Source organism: Hemitrygon akajei, chromosome 13 (assembly GCF_048418815.1).
Source record: "Hemitrygon akajei chromosome 13, sHemAka1.3, whole genome shotgun sequence".
Taxonomy (NCBI): Eukaryota; Metazoa; Chordata; class Chondrichthyes; order Myliobatiformes; family Dasyatidae; genus Hemitrygon; species Hemitrygon akajei.
The window spans coordinates 2786076-2796459 of NC_133136.1; the positions used below are offsets into that span (position 1 = coordinate 2786076).

General features: G+C 43.4%; 1 protein-coding gene across 10 annotated transcripts in view; it reads right to left on the reverse strand.

Annotated features, from left to right (window-relative positions):
• skor2 (SKI family transcriptional corepressor 2) overlaps positions 1 to 10384 on the reverse strand; it is a 218348-nt gene that overhangs the window by 160719 nt on the left and 47245 nt on the right. For 7 of the 10 annotated variants that reach the window (XR_012101195.1, XR_012101196.1, XM_073064053.1 and 4 more), the window contains exon 1: positions 958 to 1156. The exons of 2 other annotated variants lie outside the window; for them this stretch is intronic. The gene's annotated coding sequence lies outside the window, so the exon portion shown is untranslated. Of the gene's footprint in view, positions 1 to 193; positions 461 to 957; positions 1157 to 10384 lie in introns of those variants that run through there. One more of the 10 variants, XM_073064048.1, reaches the window with a different exon arrangement.

The following is a 10384-nucleotide window of genomic DNA, read 5'->3' on the forward strand; positions in this document are numbered from 1 at the left end:
CAACGAGCGACTCAATGCAGACGCTTTACTAACAAAATTGTAACATCTTTTTATCTACAGTAGTATATTAATCAATATTTTGTATCGGCTTGTCAAGAACTGATTGCCACACATAAATCGTTTTATGATCTAATGTAATCTTATTATTATTATCATCATCATTATTAATGTTTCATAAATTACCAAACATAACCTTTTAAAAGTGATCTTAACACAAAACGTCTCCGGTTTCTCCTCTGATTCATTAATTAAAAAAGGCAGGAACTCGTTCCGATTCGACACAGCGCATCCCGTCTCGAAATGATGACCGGCGCGATCGGTTTTTTTAAACAGCCCCTTTAAGGATACACCATCGTCACAAGCAAAGGATCGCCGCAAGGAAGCGAGGCGGCGGTCACACTTAATGAGTGAATCGCGCTGCGAAGTAGCCGGTGAATCGGACAGAGCGACGTGTTCACTTGGAGGGTCCGGAAGCTGGAAGCGAAAGGTACCGCAGTAAGGAAAGTACCGAGAGAGCAAATCTGAGAGGGGGAGAGAGGAGGGAGGAGGAAGTGTGAGAGAGAGGGAGAGAGAGAGAGAGAGGGAGAGAGAGAGAGAGGGAGAGGGAGAGAGGGAGAGGGAGGGGGGGGGGGAGAGAGAGAGAGAGAGAGAGAGAGAGAGAGAGAGAGAGAGAGAGAGAGAGAGAGAGAGAGGGATAGACGGAGTGAACGATAGAGATAAATAGAGGCGGAGAGATAGATAGGTAGAGACAAATAACCAAAATACAGATCTAGAGTTTACAAGGAAATGAAGCGGAGTGCAGGAAATGGATTGGCGATAATATGGTGGTTACTTGGCCTGATGCGTTCATAATCAAACATAACGAACAGAAAATAGAGACCCTGTTTTCTCCTTCCAGTTCATTAACCACTTACTATTTACAATTAGTATACATAGTATATTTTAAATACACGTTACCTTCGTTAAAAACATGCAGATTGCCTGTCACGCGAGCATCGTGACCTCAGCTGCAATTGCCCTCGACCTTCCTTTAACCCCCCTCACGCCTTTGCAAATCCTGGCGTCTTTGGCCGCTGTTTCAGGGCACATCGCCGAAGCGGCGGCAGTCGGGGGCTGTTGTGGACTGTGCGGGAGCAGAGAGTTTAAAGCGTTGCAGGGAGCGTCTCGGCTGAGTGTTTCAGTCTGAACTCTCAGTCCTGCCGCCCAACAGCAATTATCACAGCTGCTAACGTCACTCCCTGACTGACACTGGATAAATGGTCTTTGCAAGTACCTAATAAATTCACAGACTCCCAAACGTCAGGCTTCAGGCTACAGGGCTTACCTTTACAACGTTCCATACAGCACAGCAACACCCAATTGAATTCAGTTTACTTAACACCTTCTCGATATCATTAGAAGGCCAACTCAGATTATTAAAGTATAACCAATATGAAATCTACACCATTAGCGGAGAATTATCTCCATAGTTCGATAAATAACGCGCGTTATTATACACGTTATAATTTAACCTCATTACGGACAGTAATTTGAATGCATTTGTCCTACATGTCAATATCGTCTTTATCTTTTCGTGTTTATTTACAAGAAACACGCGCTTTTACGAAATTAGTTTCAAAAATTATAGGCGAATGTATTAGACTTCAGTCATCTGACTCCGAGACCAGGACACTGTAACATTTAGCGAGGCAGAGTAAACCTAGTTAGACGTGTTTCTTATTGCGTTTTGACTGAAATACCGCAGTTTATACTCGATGTTTAACAACCTTCATAAATATATATTGCCGTAAAAGACTGGGAACTCTTCATCTTCGTAGCATGTTCGTCCTTACATTCGTCCCAGTTATTTAATGGCATTTAGTGCGCGGTTACTGTATTAGGCATGTTACAGTGAAGAGATATATTGTACATTCACATTTGCTGTTACCGCAAAACAGTACGCTCATTGCGGACATTAATTAATTTGCATTTTTCTTGAATGTCAAGGTTGTCTTTATCTATCTATCCATCTGTCCGTCTGTTTGTCTATCTATCTCAAGATTCAAGATTGTTTAATGTCATTTCCAGGACACAAGTGTAAAGGAGAATGAAATAATTGTTACTTCAGATCCGATGTAGCCCAAAAGAAACCGCACAAAGAGAAAGAACACAATAATAATAAAAGACACAATAAATATAAAGACATAAGATAATTTATACACATAGGTTGATTGTATGTCCATAAAGTGACGCTCGGCACAGGAGTGTCTGTACATACGGTGACTCTGACAGGAAATGATAAAGTACTTTAAATAGACGGCCGGCCGGACGGACGGACGGACGGACAGACAGATGGATAGATGTCGTTCTGCGGTAGCACTTGTTTAACCGATGGGAAACCCGTTGGGTACGTGGAAAGTTTAAATACATGTTCGTTTTGAATTAGTTCCCCAAAAGGTACAAACAATGTTCTGCACCTTAGTAGCTGTTTTTTTTTTAGCCGCGAACGGTCAGGAATACCGCCCTGCGCCTAATTCGTATCAGGCATAGTCAAATCAGACAGGTAATTCCATAGAAAGAAAACTCTGTGGAGAAATGCAGGAGCGTTAGGAAAGCGTCGATATTCCGGGAAGTGATCGCGCTGTCGGCAAGCGGAGTTGAACCTAACCACGGACAGACAGCAAATGAGCAGAATCCGTGGACGGTGGAAGGGAGCGCTCACGGCTGACGATCGTCGGGGGTTCTGGACAACCGCAGGAATAATCACAGAATTATGTTCTGCAAACAGAGCTGAAAAGGAAACGTAAGTGAACTTTATCTAAATCTGAAAAGTTGTGTCTCAACATTTACCCAATCTCAATGCACCGTGGAAAGCCGGTGTCATTTCGCGAGGCTGGATATAAGATTTAGAAGGTATTTGCTTGTCAGGCATTCAGATCACCACCCGTCGGCTTTGGCCCTCTATATCTACAACTTATCAGTTGTTTTTAAAGGGAAGCCGACCAGAACCCCGGAGCAACACACGCGTTTTCACCCGAGGATCCTTCCCGTACCGAATGAGTTCAAACGGCGTCCCGCCTTGCACGACACATATTTTATTTCATCTCCCGGCCAATATTAAGTTCTGCCCTGAAGGAAAAGCTATGTTGTATGTTTAGACCGAAACAATATATCAAGCCGTTAACTTCGGACGTCTTTGTTAAGTTCAGATTCAGCGGGTTGTCACCCAGCCTGACCGATGTACGTATATCGCCAAACGAAACAACATTCCCCAGGGACCCCGCTGTCCCTATAACTCACACACACAAAATAGAAAGTTATATTATCACCAGTAAATTAGCAAACAACAAGGCACATATACAGTGTACGATACCAGTTATAAATAAACAGTGTAACGGTACTGGCGCTTCAAACGTGACGGGGAGTTCACTTGTCTTACGGCCTGGGGGTGAAAGTGTTTGGGCCAGTACTTCGGCGGAGTGGTTCCGTCCGCTTGTACTACAAACTGTATATAATTTCGCGTTGTACGCACTACCTTAAGTAGTGAAAGCGATAATTGAAAAATGCAGGGGCACATTGTAAATCTAAATTTTGCCGATGGTGGAGCTTGCGTTAATCATCTCCCCAGCGGTGTCAGATAATTTAAACTGTATTCATATGAAGTATTTAAGGAATATAATCTAGTCAAATGTTTCGCTGTTGATACAAACTATTTAAACAGGGTTAGAAACAGATCTCGCAATCTTGATTTGTCGGATTATGGTTGTCCAGCTGACGATCGGAAATATAACAGCGAGCGGGTCTACAGCATCCACGTGCATTCCAGAGAGGCGCCACATCTTAGAGGGGAAAGGGGTTATTGAAAGAGAGTCCCAGAGGCGAACAGGGAGAAAGAAAAGGGTGTGATGACCACCGCACAGAATAGATGATTAAAAATTAGGAATTCAGGCTTGTTAAAATCCCTTTGTCTTTTCGCTGCTTTCGGATAGTTTTACGTTGTGATATTAGTAACACTTGTCATTAGGTGTAACTAACATTACTAATAAAGCAGAGATATAAAAATGCAATATTAGTTTTGTTCAAATACGGTAATAAAGATTAATATCAACTGTAATACTCTCGGCTCTTGCACCAAACACGACCTCATATCCAATTTTCCAGATTTATTTATTTTTCCAGGGTCAGGTTTAAATAGATGTTGATGTCCAGATAACGCTATCTGAACGACCCTTTCAGCGCGCAGCACATTGCCGAATATTATTTTCTCTCGGTTAAGTAAATGCTGATGCTATCAGATCTCTCTCGCTTCGCTGATATCTCTCAACTGTTCCCGTCCACATCCGAAACGCCCTAAACCTTTGCTTCCCCCCCCCCCCACCTGTTCACCACCATCTAATGGAATCGAAGCCAATGAGACAGATTTGTAAATGGAAGTCAGTTTGGTAGAGTGGGAATAATTAATGGATGGAGTTCTAATTATTGCCTCCTCTTTAATTATTCAAATATCTTCGCTCTCTCATCGCCGTCACTTAGCAAAACTCCACTTGCCATTCTCTCCGAATTCCGGGGTCCCACACACAGAAGGTGCTCGCTTGCGCCGTACTCTCCTTAACCCTTTATGTCGGCGAACTGTTTTAAATCATGAATCAATATTTATGGTCATATATATTTACATGTATGAGAAATTTGCTGCTCAGAATTCAAAATAAATTCTTCATCAAAATACATGTCTATCACCTAATAGAACCCAGAGATTCATTTTGTTGCAGGCATTTGTGGTAGAACAAACAAATACAATAAATCAAAGAAAAACTGCCACAAAGACTGACAAACAACCGATGTGTAAAAGTAGACAGGTTGTGCAACAAGTATTAAATACATTGATAAACAAAACAAAACAAACAAACAAACAAACAGATAAACAGATAACTAACTAAACACTGAGAATACGAGTTGTTAAATCCTTGAAAGTGAATCTGTAGGTTGTGGAGTCAGTAAGTGTTAGGGCGAGTGAAGTTATCCACGCTGGTTAAGGAGCCTGATGGTTGAGGGGTAATAACTATCCCTGAACCTGGTGGTACGTGACCTAAGAGCTGTGTTGACGCGACATGTAACTTTTCAACAATTATAAAGAATAAAACATATATAAAATAAAGTTGGAGGTTAAAAGATGGATATGGAATAAAATGTGTATAAATACACCAATATCAATGTAGATAGAATAGCTGGCGTTTCTATGCTGGCGAAAAGGAAACGGAAACGGGGAAGTTTCTAAAACAATAATTTAAAATATTCACCCCCTGCATGCTACTGACATCTCGAAGGATCTCCCCCCCCCCCACCCTGCTCATGGACTGTTTGTCCCACTCCCATCAGGGAGAAGGCTACATAGTATCCACACCAGGACCACCAGACTCAAAAACAGTTACTTTCCAAAGCAATAAGTCTGATCACCACCTCCACCCACTAACCCATCCCTCCAACCCCCAACCACCACTACTTTATCATTTTCTGTCAGTCACCTTATGTACAGACACTCCTGTCCCTGGTGTCACTTTATGGACATAAAATCAATCTATGTATATAAGCTATCTTATGTGTTTATACTTGTAGTGTTTTTATTATTATTGTGTTCTTTATCTTATTGTGTATTTTTTTGAGCTGCATTGGATCTGGAGTAACAATTATTCCGTTCTCATTATACTTGTGTACTGGAAATGATATTAAACAGTCTTGAATCTTAAATCTTGATATTCTTGGGCTCACATTAGACATTTTCTGTTTTATGAAACAGCAGGGTCTCAGGGTGAATTTCTGAGACCCAGCAGAAACCGTTAACAGGAATCTGAGTTTTGCATCGCCAACTTACGAAGCCAAGGCTGCAGCAGACCAATCAGCCTACAATACCCGTGCCTCCGACAACCCTTAAAAAACGCCCGAGGAACGCACACAAAATGCTGGATGAACTCAGCAGGTCAGGCAGCGTCTATGACGAGGAATAAACAGTCGAAGTTTCGGGTTGAAACCCTTCATCAGGACTGGAAAGGAAGGAGAATCCAGAATAAGAAGGTGATGGGGGGGGGGGGCGAGTCTATGATGGCAGATGATAGGTGAGACAAGGTGATGGGGGGGCGAGTCTATGATGGCAGATGATGGGTGAGACAAGGTGATGGGGGGGGGCGAGTATAGATGGCAGATGATAGGTGAGACCAGGTGATGGGGAGCGAGTCTATGATGGTAGATGATAGGTGAGACCGGGTGATGGGGGGGCGAGTATATGATGGTAGATGATAGGTGAGACCAGGTGATGGGGGGGCGAGTATATGATGGTAGATGATAGGTGAGACCAGGTGATGGGGGGGGCGAGTCTATGATGGCAGATGATGGGTGAGACCAGGTGATGGGGGGGCGAGTATATGATGGTAGATGATAGGTGAGACCAGGTGATGGGGGGGGGGGGCGAGTATATGATGGTAGATGATAGGTGAGACCAGGTGATGGGGGGGCGAGTATATGATGGTAGATGATAGGTGAGACCAGGTGATGGGGGGGCGAGTCTATGATGGCAGATGATAGGTGAGACCAGGTGATGGGGGGGCGAGTATATGATGGCAGATGATAGGTGAGACCAGGTGATGGGGGGGGCGAGTATATGATGGTAGATGATAGGTGAGACCAGGTGATGGGGGGGCGAGTATATGATGGTAGATGATAGGTGAGACCAGGTGATGGGGGGGCGAGTCTATGATGGCAGATGATAGGTGAGACCAGGTGATGGGGGGGCGAGTATATGATGGCAGATGATAGGTGAGACCAGGTGATGGGGAAAGGGGCGAGTCTATTATGGCAGATGATGGGTGAGACCAGGTGATGGGGGGGGGCGAGTATATGATGGTAGATGATAGGTGAGACAAGGTGAGGGGAGAGGAGGGGATGGTGTGAGAAGTTGGGAGGTGATAGGTAGGAAGGGTAAAGGGCTGGAGAAGAAGGAATCTGGTAGGAGAAGAGAGTGGACCCTGGGAGAAAGGGAAGGAGGAGGGGAATCATCGGGAAGTGATGAACAGGTGAGGATAAGAGAATGCGTGCGATAATAACCCAATGGGAAATGGAAAACCAGAGAAAATATTTTCTATTTAGCTTCTGTTATTAATTGGAATGAATGAGGATCTTTTCAATGGAGAGGAATAAACAGTGGACATTTCAGAACGACTCCCCTCATCGGGACTGAGGCTGATGAATCTGTGATACAATTTTCATAATTATCTTCTGCACCCTACGCAAGACGTTGATGATCTTCCGAAAGCGTGATGCGGAAAACGGAACAGACTCAGTGTTTTATAAATGTTGATTTCGTATACCTTGACAACCTCCTGCGTGACCTTCAGAATGTTTGTATAGTTATGTCTGATGATTATTTTATTACAGTCCGATACAGATTTACGGATCACGTGCACATCGAAACATTCAGTGAACTGCGTGGTCTATGTTAACACAACCTCAGGGTGTGCCGAGAGCAGCCCGCAAGTGCACCTACATCGCTCACCACAATGTTCGGCAAAACAACACAGAACTCAGCAAGCGACGGAACAACAATCTCCACTATTCTGAGTTGTCAAACATTAAATCTGTGAAATAAATACCTAAATCCGACTCATTAATACGTATTCAAAAGAGCGCTCGTCCCACTGACCAACTTCCCCCCGAAAATCAAATCCTCACCCCTAACATTACCTTTACGCTGTGCATCCACACAATCACAGTCCAGCGAATCGCACTGGGCATTATGTATACTACTTAATCTTCAGTAGCGTTTTACTTATTTATTTACAGATAAAGAGCGAAACAGCCCCTTTTCGGCCCTTCAAACCGCGCCACCAATTTAACCTCAGCCTCATCACGGGACCGTTTACAATGACCAAATAACCTACTAGCCGGTACGTCTTCGGAGAAAACTGGAGCACCCAGGGGAAACGCACGTGCACACGGGAAGGACGTACACACTTTCTTGCAGAGGGTGCCAATACTGAAACAGACTCCAAGATCGCCAGCTGTAGTAGCGTCGCGCCACGGTACAGTACTGTGACGCCTCACTGTAACACATCTCCAACTCCTACAGATGCCGAATCTACAGCATGTGCTAGAGTTATTCCAAATAGACAACTGAACAGCATTAAATGGAAATGAAATGTTTATATTTTCTAAATTAAGAAGCAATCTGACAAATTAATTTCAATAACTCTTGCCCGCGGTATAGTGCCAGAATTTACACCATAGTTCCGCATAGGCCCTTCAGCCCACTATGGCGTGCCGACTTTATAACTAACTCTAAGATCAATCTATCCCTTCCCTCCCACGTAATTCTATCTATATTCTATCATCCATGTGCCTATATAAGAGTTTCTTGAAAGTCCCTAATGTACTGTATATGCCCCCACCACCAGCCTGGCAGCACGTTCCACACACCCACCACTCTGTAGAAAATATCTAATATTCCCCTTATACTCTCCTCTAATCATCCCCAAAATTACACTCCCTCGTATTAGCGATTTCTGCCTGGGAAAATGGCTCTGGTTAACTACTCTATCTATGCCTCTCATCATCTTATACATCTCTATCAAATCACCTCTCATACTCCTTTGCTCCAACGAGAAAAGCCCAAGCTCACTCAACCTTTCTTCCTGAAACATACTCTCTAATCCAGGCAGCATTCTGGTAAATCACCTCTGCACCCCCTCTCTGAATGACATAGAAACCATGAACATCCCTTCAATATTTTTACTTTTTCCCATTACTTACTTAATTTGTTTATATATATTTAGTATTATTAGTTATAAAACTAATTTATAGTTTTTATTATTATATATTGCAAAGTACTACTGCGACAAAACAACAAATTTCACAACATTTACCAATGATATTAAACCTGGCTTCCGTTCTGATTCAGAACGGATGCAATTGGGATAGTCAAAGAGGTAGCACTGAGCACACTTGTGGGTCTGAAGGTAGATGAGTCCTGATTGACCACTCAGGGTACTGAGAGAAATGGCAGAAGTTACAGTAGAGGCTTTGGTGATGATTTACCAACATTCTCTGGGCTCTGGAAGGGTCCTGGAGGAGTGGAAGACGACGAATGTCACACCACTGTTCAAAAAAGGATGTAGGCAAAAGGCAGGTTACTACAGGCCAGTTAGCTTAACATCTGTAGTTGGAAAATGCTTGACGCTATCACTAAAGAAGAAATAACGAGGCATCTGGAAAGAAACGGATCCATCAGGCAGACACAGCATGGATTCAGCAAAGGCAGGTCCTGTTTGACAAACTTACTGGAGTTCTTTGAGGATATAACGAGCACAGTGGATAGAGGGGAACAGATGGACATTATTTACTTGGATTTCCAGAAGGCGTTTGATAAGGTGCCGCATAAAAGACTTATCCATAAGATAAGGATATATAGAGTTGGGGTTGATGTATTAGCATGGATAGAGGATTGGTTAACCAATAGAAAGCAGAGAGTTGGGATACATGGGTGTTACTCTGGTTGACAATCAGTGATGAGCGTTATGTCGCAGGGGTCGGTTCTGGGCCAGTAACTGATCACAATATATATTAATGATCTGGAAGAGGGGACTGAGTGTAGTGTATCTAAATTTGCTGATGATACTAAATTGAGTGGAAAAGCAAATTGTGCAGAAGATACGGAGAGTCTGAAGAAAAATATAGATAATTGAGTGGGCAAGGGTCTGGCAGATGGAATACAATGTTAGTAAATGTGAGTTCATCCACTTTAAAAGGAAAAACGAAAGAGCAGATGATTATTTGAATGGCAAAAAGATTGCAGCATTCTGCTGTGCAGAGGGACTTGGGAGTGCTTGTACCTGAATCACAAAAGGTTGGTTTGCAGGTGCAGCAGGCTATTAAGAAGGCAAATGGAATGTTGGCCTTCATTGCTAGAGGGATTGAATTCAAGAGCAGGGAGGTCATGCTGCAACTGTACAGGGTACTGGTGAGGCCGCACCTGGAGTACTGTGTGCAGTTCTGGTCTCCTGACTTGAGGAAGGATATACTGGCTTTGGAGGTGGTGCAGAGGAGGTTCACCAGGTTGATTCCAGAGACGAGGGGGTTCGACTATGAGGAGAGATTGAGTCGCCTGGGACTGTACTCACTGGAATTCAGAAGAATGAGAGGATATCTTGCAGAAGCATATAAAATTATGATACGGATAGATAGGATAGAGGCAGAAAAGGTGTTTCCATTGGTATGTGAGACTAGAACTGGGGGACATAGCCTCAAGATTCGGGGGAGAAGATTTAGGATGGAGATGAGGAGGAACTACTTTTCCCAGAGAGTGGTGAATCTGTGGAATTCTCTGCTCAATAAAGCAGTGGAGGCTACCTCAGTAAATATA